This window comes from Cupressus sempervirens, chromosome 2, assembly GCF_028749045.1.
Source record: "Cupressus sempervirens isolate cs-2001-9-10 chromosome 2, ASM2874904v1, whole genome shotgun sequence".
Classification (NCBI taxonomy): Eukaryota; Viridiplantae; Streptophyta; class Pinopsida; order Cupressales; family Cupressaceae; genus Cupressus; species Cupressus sempervirens.
In genome coordinates, this window is record NC_143119.1 from 370,617,215 (window position 1) to 370,630,452 (window position 13,238).

Consider the following 13,238-nt stretch of genomic DNA (forward strand, 5'->3'; position numbering starts at 1 on the left):
AAAACTTAATGATTCAAAGGTCTAGGAGAAATAGTTATCTGAAATTTTTTAGGTATATTTCAAACAAATGTGATCTGTGCATTTATGGCAAGATCAATTCTTCTTTCTATCTAGAATTGGATGGTGAAATGCCCAAATAATATTGGGTGAGAGAGCACAAAATAAAATAAATTACACCTAAGATGTCATTGGTGTTCTCAAAAAAAATTTCATAACCCCATTCAACTAATTTCAGTGAATACAAAGATGATACTTTTCACCAATTTAGTGAATACAATGATGACACTTTTCACCAAATACACAAGATACAAAAATAATAATTGCAAATTGATATCCATGCATGTTAATAAAAACAAATACATGCCATTTCTATCTATGTATTATATGCATGGTTCATATAGTTTTAAAAAAAAATTCATCATATGGTGGTGGTAGCTACCTAGAAAAATAATTTTTGCTAAGAATGGAAACATGTAAAACATTCCTTTACACACAATCTCCTCCTATTGCCTGCAAACTTCTCCCATGTGCTATGATGATTAATACTAGCTCAGCTGCAAACTACAATATAGGATTTGAAGAAATTGACATAAAATTACTTGTAGTAGAATAGACTTTGGAGAAATTAAAATGAACTAAACTCGAAAAAAGAAACAAAAAAAACTTAAAAGTATTGTGACTTTTACTTGCGAATGGCAGAAGTATCAAACGTAGTATGTAACAAATGCCATGAGAATACGAACTTTATACTGAAAAGTTAGATTTATCTACTATTGTAATGAAATAATCATGTCCATTTCATATTCTCTATTATAACAAAAGACTTAAATGCAAGTGTACATTTTGAAAGGAGGATATCTAAAGTTTAAAAATACTAATTTAAAATATTTATTATTTGCATTCCATGTAAGAAGGTTGGCATTAAATGATAGATATTTTCTAGCTACAATATAATTAAACATATAAAGTAACACACATTTAGAGTGTTATAAAGTAACGCACACCAGAGTTGATGAGTCCTAGAGGATTTTCAAATATTCATTAATAAAAATTTTGATTCCATTTTTTGAATAAAGAATCAATTTGGGCACATGGTGCCATCTCATATAGGTTATTATAGATCAATCGAATATGTAAACGATCATCAAGTTTTTCCAAAATGCCAAAAAGTTTAAAACGAGATTTGATCCCATTGGAGAAATCCTCTTGGCTTAATGACGAATCCACACATTTGACACATGATTTAATTTAATGCTTGGTATTAAGCATCCCGGGGATTAAAAAATTAATCAGAACTCCACTTTATAAATTTGCATCTGACGTGGACCCCACTTTGGCATGAATGAGAATATCAATCGACTACCCCTTATAAAAGGTAATCGTGAGACACCTTCCTAGTGGATACCACTATGACATCTTTATTATATAGTAATTTGGGTTAGTGATAATTGTGCCTATATAGGTCAGTGAACCACTCCATGTAATGTGTATGTTATATATAATTCAATAGTAAGAAGAAAGAGAAATCACAACAAAATGAACACCTAGAAATATTCTGCAGGGTTCAGACAGAATTGGCTCTTAATATTCATACCAATTCTACTATCATCTAGTATAATCAGAAAATGTTAGAGCACAAGTGTACATAATAAAATCTCTAAATAATTAATCCAAATCACAAATATTGAGATAAGTTATCCATACCTTTTGTTATTAATTTGATGTATAATATCATAATCATTAGAAAAGTGACTTAGAAGAACAAGGTATAGCAAAGGTTTGTTAATCTAATCTTTAGGTCATTTTGAGTTGGGTAAGGATTAGTGTCCCTATTAGTTGCCTTGAGGTTTAGCCAAGATGGGAATCAAATTTCCTTGAGGTTATTTTAAGATGCAATTTAAGGGCTTGGGTCCATAGAAACCTTGAGGAAGACTGTTGATGTTGGCTTCAAACAACCTACTATGTTCCAACACTCTTCTAATTCAAAACTATAATTGAAATAGTTTAAATTTCCTAATTCACAAATATATTATTTCTAGCTTTAATTAAATATTATTTTTTTAGTCATAAACGACTCACTAGAGGACATTACACCACACTAAGCATTTATTTTCTTAGTATTGAAGAGCTAAGCATAATATTTGTTTGAAAATGAATTAAACATGTAGGGAAGAAATTGTACTATATAATGTGGCTTTATAATTTGCACATTCCACACTCTGCAATATCGGATTCCTACAACTTTCTAGGTTATTTGTCAAGGTGCTCCATTTATCTTCTTATATAATCATATATAATCATAAATTAAGGTGTTGATGGCTTCAACCCTCTCCTATTAGTATTTATGATACATGATACCTTTTTTAAAGAAAAAAACAAATGGGTGGCACTATATCCTCTCAAGTTTATCATAATATCGAGATTGACATACTTCATTTTTTCTTTCTAGGCAACATGTTTATTAATGATAAGCATGTGGTATGGAACTTTAGCATTCTTTATCATTTTATATATCACAATATCAATGATAATAGTGTTGGCAGTGGGCCAACGTCCCTCGAAGGGTTTGTGACATGGTTTAACCACCTCCTATGGTTCTATAATACTATTGGTTGTATCAGGCATTAATAGGTTGATCTTTTGGTGCAACAACAAACCTAGCCTTTCTAACAATTGGTATCAAATCTTGGTCACATGTTCAAATCCATAAGCCACAACGAGTGACATTGGGAGGGGGATTGTTGGCAGTGGGCCAACATCCCTCATAGGGTTCATGACATGGTTTAACCACCTCTTGTGGTTCTATAAGACTATTGGTTGTATTGTGCATTAATAGGTCAATATTTTGGTGCAACAACAACCCTGGCCTTTCTAACAAATAACTACCAAAGATGGTATGGTTATGAATGTTAAATTCCATTTTCATTATATGTCTATTTTAGTTTTCAAATTGTAGTTTAAAGTAAATTTTATAGAGTATTATGAGAACATGTGCTTCCTTTGGTTGTGAAACAAAGGAAATAAGAATAAAAGAACTCTTACATGTTACCTAAAATCTAGGTAAAAATATTTTTCAATGATCTTTGCTTTTTTTTTTTTTTTCTTGGACTGGTTATTAAAGCACTCATTTTTGTCGGTACAACTTTCATTGATCTAGTTGTGGCTTATGTGGTACATAGCTAGGGGAGTTCAACCTTTCAATAGAAATACCTCCTTTCTTTTTTTATTTATTTATAAAAATTATGCATTGGCATGAATTTCTATTTAGAGTAGAGCATTGATGGTACCTCACCAATAAAAAATAGTGGGTCACACTAAAATACACATTTTGAAAAAATGTCTTTGGGACACATTTTGTTGATAATAGTTACAAATTGGAAGATGAAGTAACTTAGAGTCTTTTAATATTTTCTATTTAGACTCTACATAAAGTTTGATTTTATTTTGGAATTGGTTTGAATCTTTTTTTTTCTCCCATGAAAACTAGTGACACTCATGTCATAGAGTGTAATTCTTTTTTATAAAAATGGAATCAGGTTGATTCTTTTGAATTTAGTTTTATAACATTAATATCAAGTGTTTGAAATTGGTTTTATGAATTTATCATAAATATTTCATATTTTATTAATGTTTTAAGTTGAGTTAACTATAATTTTGACACACATTCACTTCATACCTTGTAATTTTTTTTGACTAGAAAAGATAGGAAAAGGGTCCTAAAACTATATAAAAGAAAATTTATCATGCTATCTCTTCTTTGGGTCATTATAGCAAAGCAATAGAAGCACACTTTAAACCCAGTAGCTAGAGTTCCACCCATAAGTTAAAAAAAAAAAAAAAAACCCAAAACCATCCATGTTCTTCAAGTAATTTGAACCATCCACACCTAAAACTAGCTTAAGTCTAAACTTTAATCTACTAAACTTACTAACCATGTTCAAATCCTTACTACTATAATAGTAATAGGGATAAAAAGAGTAATCAATTAACACAATCTATTAGAAACTACAATTGAAACAATTGTTGTGTTGTCATTAATGTCAGACCTATTGGTAAGACAATTTTCTATCTGATCTAAAAGTCATATCTATTTGATTGATGAAGAGGATTTGATAAGTTGTTCGTAACAAAAGCCTCTAGAGGAAAGGTTGAGTTATGAAGTAGAAACTAAAAATTGACATTTGATTAGTTGGACTTTGACAAGATAAAAGTGATTGTTTAAATCATGTTGCAAGAGGAGAAGATAGTAATGTTGAACATGTCGAGTGATGCTAGTATCAACCAAGCCATAGTAAGTGCAAAGAAAAGGTAGTGTTGATCGAGCATCAATATTGATAGAGTGACAGTGTATGTGTCGAGAAAGAAGTTTAATAGCGACCGAGTAACTTAGTGATGACCGAGTATTAGAATGTATTGTGTTCGCCGAGGAGCAACATTTTAATTGTTTGTAAGGAATCATAATTTCTAGTAGACTAAGTTGATTTCTTGGGATATGGAAAGCGTGTTGAAGATAAGGATTGATGAATTTGATCATTTAATTCTTGAAGAGGATTAGGTAAACAACCTTAGAGATGGATTCCAAGAGAATTTTCTAGAAAAGAAGAGATAAAAAAATTGGCTATAAAATTCATTGTATTTGATGGATTGAATCTTAAACCCTAAGTTCTATAGTGTTGATTAAGCAACAAAAGATTATAATCACCTATTCAAGGAGGTACAAAGGAAAACTTTCTATAGAGTGTGTAGAGTGTAGAGAGGCTATGCACATGTAATGAAGTTCTAGAGAGTTGGATCTGTTACTGATGTTGTTGACTGAAGAATCTAAGAAGAAGGCTTAATTGAGTTGAGAAGAAGTGAAGGGTGATTACTTCAAGGGTTTCCAAGAGAATCAAGATTAAGATGAAAATGGAGGCTAGATAGTGAATTAGTACATGATAGTTGAACAAAGATTTGTACATGTAATGTGAGTTGTACTTAACATATCAAACTTGTTGTTACTTTCTAACCATTATGAACAATATTTAAAATTCTTTAATCAAGGTTGACCTAACAGTCATAAGGACTTGACTATCTATGCAAATCCTTTAACCAGGTGACATTATAATAGAATGTTCTAAAGTCCTCTAACAAGGCCACTCCTAATATGGTGATTAAATCCTTGAACAAGGTCACATTTAATAATGTATATTGTAACCTTTAATAGGGTTGGCTCCTAATAGGCTCACTTTAGAAGAGTAAAAATTAATTGACATGTTGCTGGTGGTTTTTCCCAAATTGGGTTTCGGTGTTAAAACTTAGTATCAAACTTGTGTGGATGTTATTATAATATTTTAGTAAATAAAGTTTACATTCTACAAGTTTGTTATTTTAGAACAATGGATAACTAGTTGATATTGCTAATAGTTTACTGTACAGACTAAGCCATGGAAGGATAAGACCTAAAGTTGTTTAAGTGTTTGTTTGTTCAATTGGTACACTTGGACCTTGGATAGATGATTCACCCTCAATATTAGTTATTCTAAATATTCTAACAATTGGTATCTGAGCATTGGTTCTTGTAGAGAGAAGTTTGAAGGCACTCAAAGCTAAAGATCATGGGATACAAAAGAGAGGTACACAAGTTGAACAAAGAAAGTTTTACTACATGGAAGAAGTTTATGAGGTTACATATAGCTAGTATTGGTGATGCTACATTGAATTTTCTAGACAATCCATATGTAGACATAACAATAGTTCCTCTAATTGCTCAACAATTGAAAGAAAAGTAAGAACATAATCAGTTGATGTTGGAGATTATGCCAGCCTTGACCTATGCTGAGTTTGATGACCTAAAAGAGTGAAATAATTCAAAGTAAATGTGGGATAAACTAAAGACCATCTATGGAGGAGATGATAAAGTCTTAAGAGCCAAATAAAAAAGTTTGAGAGGTAAGTCTGATGAAATGAGAATGAGAGAAGGTGATAACATAGTACAGTATTTTACAAGAATCAAAGAAGTTTTCAATGATGTTAGAGGAGATAAAGGAAATTTTGAAGATGAAACAATAATCAACAAGGTATTCAAAACTCTACTTCCTATACTATTAGGCTTTTTGCAATACAAGAACTAAGATGTACACTTGCTAATGCGCAAACTCTAGAAGGTGTAATTGGTAGGCTTATTTCTTTTGAGATGTCTAATTTTGATAATTGCACTCCTATTACTATTGAATTTTCTTTTAAATAAAAATTGGTTCATAGAAATAAAAGAAAGGAAAAAAATGTGAAAAGTGACAATGATGATGAAATTGATGAGCTTGAAGCACTGATAGCTAGGAGATTTGGAAGAGGCAAAGGAAAATACAAAGGTAAACTTCCCACAATCTATTTTTTATGCAACAAGGTTGGTCATATTACTGCAAGGTGTCCTGATAGAGAGTACAAGGATAAAAAGAAGGAGAACAAGTATAAAGGAAAAAGAGATGACCATGACTTCAAGAAGAACAAGAACTACAAGGAAAAGGGTAAGAAATCCTGTTATATTGCTAAAGAAGAAATTGGTATTGTATATGAAAGTAATGATGAAGAGGAAGTCCATGTTGCCATAAAAGATGATTTTGATGAAGATGAGAAAACCAATTAAAATTTTTATGTAAACAAAATTGATAGCAGGAAAATTGATAGTGGTTGTTCTAATCACATGAGTGGTGATAAAAGTAAAATTGAGGACATTTGACCATACAAGGGTGGCTGTTTTAAATTTGGTAATGATGCTCCATGTCTTGTGAAAGATAAAGGGACAATTAAACTAATTGCTAAGATCAAATGTGATAATTTTTATTTGGTTGAAGGACTTAACTATAATCTATTGAGTGTTTCACAGTTAAATAAATTAGGGTATAGAGTTGATTTCCATCAAAGAAAGGCCAAAATATTTGATGTTGATGGTAAACTGATTGTAAGTGGTGATCAAACAAGAGGTAACTTGTTCTATCTAGATTTATCTGATGAGACATGTCTATTTTCACAGCATGAAGATATTTGGTTATGGCACAAAAGGTTATGTCATGAAAATTTTGACAATTTGGTTAGCATTAACAAAATGAAAATAGTAAGAGGTTTGCCAAAACTAAAGAAGTCTGATAATGTTGTGTGTAAACAATATCAATTGGGAAAAATGATAAATTCTAGTTTCAAGAGAAAAACATATTCATCTTATGATATTTTGGAATTGGCTCATACTAACTTATAAGGATCTATTGGTGTTCAAAGCTATTATGGAGACAAATATTTCATTCTATTTGTTGATGACTACTTTAAGATGGTGTCTATGATGTTTCTTAAGAAAAAATTTGATTCTTTTCAAATATTTAAGTCGTGTTAGGCCAAAGTTGAAAATGAGATAGGGAAGAGTCTAAAGTGTTTGAGATCTGATAGAGGTGGTGAATTCATTTCCAATAAGTTCAACACATTCTGCAATGCTAGAGGAATCGATAGATAGATATGTCAACCTAGAACCTCTCCTTAGAATGGAATCAATGAAAGAAGGAATTGATCAATAATGGATTATGCTATAACATTGATGATGGTGAAGAATCTATCATAGAAATAGTGGAGAAAAGTTGTAAGTACAATTATTTATACTTTGAATAGAGTTCAAGATGAGAAAGGTACAAATGCTATACCTTTTGAATCATGGTATGGATATGCACCTAATGTGAAATATTTCAATTTTTTGGAAGAAAATGTTACATACTTAAAGATAATATAAATAGAAAACTTGATGCTAAAAGTGATGAACTATATATTCTTAGGATATTCCAATAAGAGAAAAGCTTATAAGTGTTTGAGCTCTAACACTAACAAAGTTGTGGAAAGTGCGAATGTGAAAGTTGATGAATACATAGAGAAAAATGAAGTTGAATGTAAGATAAAACCTGAAGACTATAGTTCATTCATATATGTGAATGATAGTGCTCCAAGCACTCTACCTAAATAAGAAAACAAAGTTGCAAATCCTTAGTAGACTAGAAATGTCGAGCCACAACAACTAGTTGCTAAGCAATGGATTGTGGGTATCAAGAAAAGGTAAATACTGCTGAATCACAAATAGAGGAAGATGATATTAGGAAGGAAATTCCCAACATGTAGAATCAAAACCTTAACCTAAGAAAGAGAGAGATGAAATCATTTTTCAAGATGAACCTATTGAAGAAAAAAAGAAGAAAAATATAGAAGAAGACATCATGCACCTGAACAAATCATTAAAGAGTAGTGCGTTATGACAAGGAAAAGATTAAGAAGTGATACACACTTACTTTATGAGTTTGAGTCCAAATCTATGAAAGATTCTTTGGAAAATGAAGACTACATACAAGAAATGAATGACGAAATTGAATAGATTGAAAAGAACAAAACATGGTCCCTAGTACCCAAACTTAAATACAAAAATGTTATTGGAACCAAGTGGGTATTCAGGAATAAGTTGAACGAAAATGGTGAACTCACAAGGAACAAGACAAGACTGGTATGCAAAGGATATAGGTGTTGACTATGGGGAAATATTTACCCCTGTACCTAGATTAAAAGGGGTTAGAATACTGCTCACATATTCTTCTTATAAAGGATTTAAGGTATATCAAATGAATGTCAAAATCTGCATTTTTGAATGAGATTATTGAATAAGTATACATAGAAAAACCCAAAGGATTTGTGGATCCCAACAAGAAGAATATGGTTTGTAAGTTGAACAAATATTTATATGGATTGAAACAAGACCCTACAACATGGTATGAAAGATTGGTTTTGAAAGAACAAATGACAATGGTAATCTATATTTGAAGATTGACAAGAACAATGAGGTACTCTTATCTAAATTTTTTGTTGATGACATCATATTTTGAGGCAAGGAAGTATTATGCAAATCATTTCCTAATAATTATTATTCGGTGAAGATTGGTTTTGAAAGAACAAATGACATAATTATTCGGTGAAGATTGGTTTTGAAAGAACAAATGACAATGGTAATCTATATTTGAAGATTGACAAGAACAATGAGGTACTCTTATCTAAATTTTTTGTTGATGACATCATATTTTGAGGCAAGGAAGTATTATGCAAATCATTTCCTAATAAAATGAAGAAGGAATTTGAAATGCCAATGTTTGGTGAGATCAAACTCTTCGTTGGGTCACAAGTATATCAAATGAACAAGGTATCTTCTTTACTTAGTCTAAATATATCAAGGAGATATTGAAAACTTTTGGAATGGAAGATTTAGAACCAATGAGTATACTAATGGTTACTGGACACAAATTATCTAAGAATGATGATTTTGTTGATGTGAACTAGACACAATATAGGTCAATAATTGGTAAACTACAATATGTTGTTCACAACAGACCAAATATTGCATTAGATGTTGGGATAATTGCTATATTTTCAGCAAGTCTGAGGGACAATCATATGATAGCAGTGAAAAGGATATAGAGGTATCTAAAAGGAATAGAAGACCATGGATTGTATTACAAGAATAATGATAGAATTGAATTATATTTATTCATTGAATCTAATTGGACAAGAAATGTTGATGGCATAAAAAGTACAAGTGGTGGTGCATTCTTTCTAGGAAAAAGATTGATTTCATGGATAATCAAGAAACAAAACTGCATTTACCAATCAATAGTTGAAGCCAAGTATGTGACAGTAGCAATGAATTGCTCAAATATTAGATGGATCAAGAGATTGTTGAAAGGTGTGAAAGAAGAGATTATTGATCTAGTGGTTATCTATTGTGATAACACAAGTGCTATTAATATATTAAATATTCTTGTTATGCACACATAGAAAAAGAACATTGCTATCAAGTATCATTACTTAAGAGAGCTAGTTCAAGACAAAGAAGTAAAATTGGAATACGAGAATACTAGAATGAATATATGACATACTCACTAAAGCTTTACCTAAGGATGCTCATGAACATGTTAGAGTTAAACTAAGGGTGATTCACCTAGACAAAGCTACTTAAGTTATAGTGAATCATTTCATCAAATGTGCTTATCAGACTATCTTACACATTGATGCAGACAGTTCTACTTTAGGAGTTTCCTAAGGTAGTAGTGAAGAAAAAGGAAAGAATAATGGAATAGTCATATGCAGATTGAAGATGAAGAATTCATAACTGACATGAAGGTATCCACATGATAAAATGTATGAGATAGATATTATGTCTTTGGCATTATTGTCAAGGAGGGAGAGATTATCTAAACTATAAAGAGGGAGATATATATCCTAGAGGGAGAGATTATTTAAAATATAAAGAGGGAGATATATATCCCAAAGGGAGAGATTATTTAAAATACAAAGAGGGAGATATATATGCCATAGGGAGATATTATCAATAGAGTTATAGATAATGAAAGATGGAGAGACATGTTTAGTAAGAGAGAGTTATTACTTAGAGGGAGTTCATAAGATTTACTTGAGATGTGAATTAGAATGAAAGTGAGTGTAATGCCCCACCAAGGGATCCAAAAGAATTAGCATAAAGTTTTTTCTAAGTTTGCCAAACATTTTTTTTAACAAGAAAGAACATCTTACACATCAAACATAAAGTAGCGAAAGCAATAACATACAATCATATATAAGCATACATAATAGGTTACATTCCTTAAGGATCCCAAGACATTGAATCACATTTAATTTAATTAATAATAAGTCTAATAAATACCACATCCATATGAAAGAATAATGAAAAGTCCAATGTCCATTTAAATAATATACATTTGTTCTGAATGCCACTTGGCAATAAAATTCGGAATGCTCAATCATCCATTGTACATGTCACAAGGTATGAAAGGCTAAAAGAATATAAATTTATAAAAATAGAATTACATCATCCTCCTCGGATCCATGATAAAAAGTGTACAATACCATAAATGAAACCATCCATCATAAAAGATATAAACATCCATCATAAGATATAACTATCCATCATAATGATACAAAGATAAAATGAAAGGGAATGTAGACAAGGGAACTCCAACCACGGTAACAACAGATGTATTTCATTGGTAAGAGTAAAAAGCACTACCACCCCACTGCATGGTAACCTAAAAAGGTCCACTCACACTGCGCTAAGGAGATAGTCTCAAGTCCCAAACATGATATCAATCCAAATATCAAAAGTACTCTCTAAGTCCAGGAAGTCCTCAAAGTAATCTAACTCAAAGGTTCCAAGATAAAGCGACATCTAAACCCAAAGGCACACAAAGACACATAGGGAATCTACTATGTAAGTAGGCAAGTATCATCGTACGAATCACACTAGAGTTACCTTCACAATCTCTTAGGACCCTGACCCCCTAGTGATCCCTATGCGGCCACTAGTATCCTCTTGTACTAACAAGGCACACTACAGATGCAAGGTCATATCCAAGTGTTCTCTCTACTCCCATCCTAGTCTGTACTAGTAGTCGAGGCATGGATGAGAACATACGAAGAATCTTATTAGGTTCATTTTACTCTCATTTAGTTTAGTGTTTTCACTTATTAAACAACTTACAATGGGTTACCCTGGGAACCACTTACGGCCCCAACCTCCATTGCAAGCCACTTCCCAACATTACATATAGATAACCTACCCTAGGCTCATAAAAGCACAAATCAAATAATCATAGTAAATCACCTCAGTCTTATACAAGTGACTGGAAAGCATCAAAAGATAAATCACAATACCCATCAGTTCTCAATGAGCAACCAGAAAGTATCCCAACAATACTGATTGAAGACTCAAAATGGTTAAGTCAAATATATCATAGCACTTACCTCACTATCCCACAATGACAAAGAAAACAGTAACTAACAATATAATCACACTCATTATAGAGAATACCAACACATTACCATGGTTGAGTTAAAATAATCAAGTTCAAGTCAACATAATACCACACTCATAGAACTCCCAAGTCTCTGGTAGATGTCATAGAATTGGTCAACACTCTAGTCAACCCCAACCCCAAAACATAGACATCACATAAAAAACAAGATAATCTCACAGTTTCATTTGATTTGAAAATATATTGTTGAGTTAATGTAAGGTTTTCAGTTTTTGTTTCAATGTACGTTATAAGTACCTATGATTTATAGTTTACAATTTACCCTATTTTTACATTCGAATAAAATACAAAATTACCCTAATTCAATTTTTAAGTTCATTAATCCAAATGACTTAAGAGTAATTATTTATTTAAATTATTAAAATAATACTTATTGATAAAATAATTTACAATATTATTAGAATCAATATTATAATTAAATAAATTTAAAACTTCGTTAAATTATTAAAATAATAATTATTAATTTTCAAATAAAAAATTACAATTTGATTAAAAATTAAAATTTATTAAAAGTAATAATAAATTAAATTTAAAACTTTATTATATAATATTCATTATTAATTAAATTTAATTAAACTAAATTTAATTTAATTAATTAATAATTATTAAATCAAATTATATTATTATTAATTAATCATTAATTAAATTAATAATAAACAAAACTATTAATAAAAATTATTAACAATAATAAAAAATTAATAAACTTAAATTTAATAGAATTTATTAACAATTAAAAAAAAAAAAACTTTACCATTTAATTGAATGTGTTTAAGGTCCGCATGGACGAGCTTCGCAAGTAGCTGTAGTGCGGCTATAGACTGTCTGTTGCCACACACAACAGTATTAATTACTGCTGCTGAGGTTAGCAGCCAGTCTGTGTACGCAGGCAGGCTAGCCGTAGGGGGTAAAAAGGTAAGAGGGGAGGTGGGGTAAAACCCCCTCCCCTTAAATTATATATATATATATATATATATATATATATATATATATATATATATATATATATATATAAATAAAATTTATTTTAAATTTTTATTTCATAAATTTTTTTAGTATAAATTTTTAAAAATACAAAACACTCCCTTAACAAATTTTAATTTTAATATGTATTTTTTTAAAATAAAAATTTCAACTTTAATCTGATAGGGGAAACACGACCAATCGGTCAAATTTTCAATTGAAATCTTTGAATTAAATACAAAACCCTACCCCATTCAATTTCGATATTTTTAAAAAACTATTGATGAAAGATAATACTAATCATTTGGTTCTCTCATAAATAGAAGATTTAACATGTATACTAGAAATACATAATACTGAAACATTCATCACAAGAAATCTTTAGATAACCATCCAACAGTC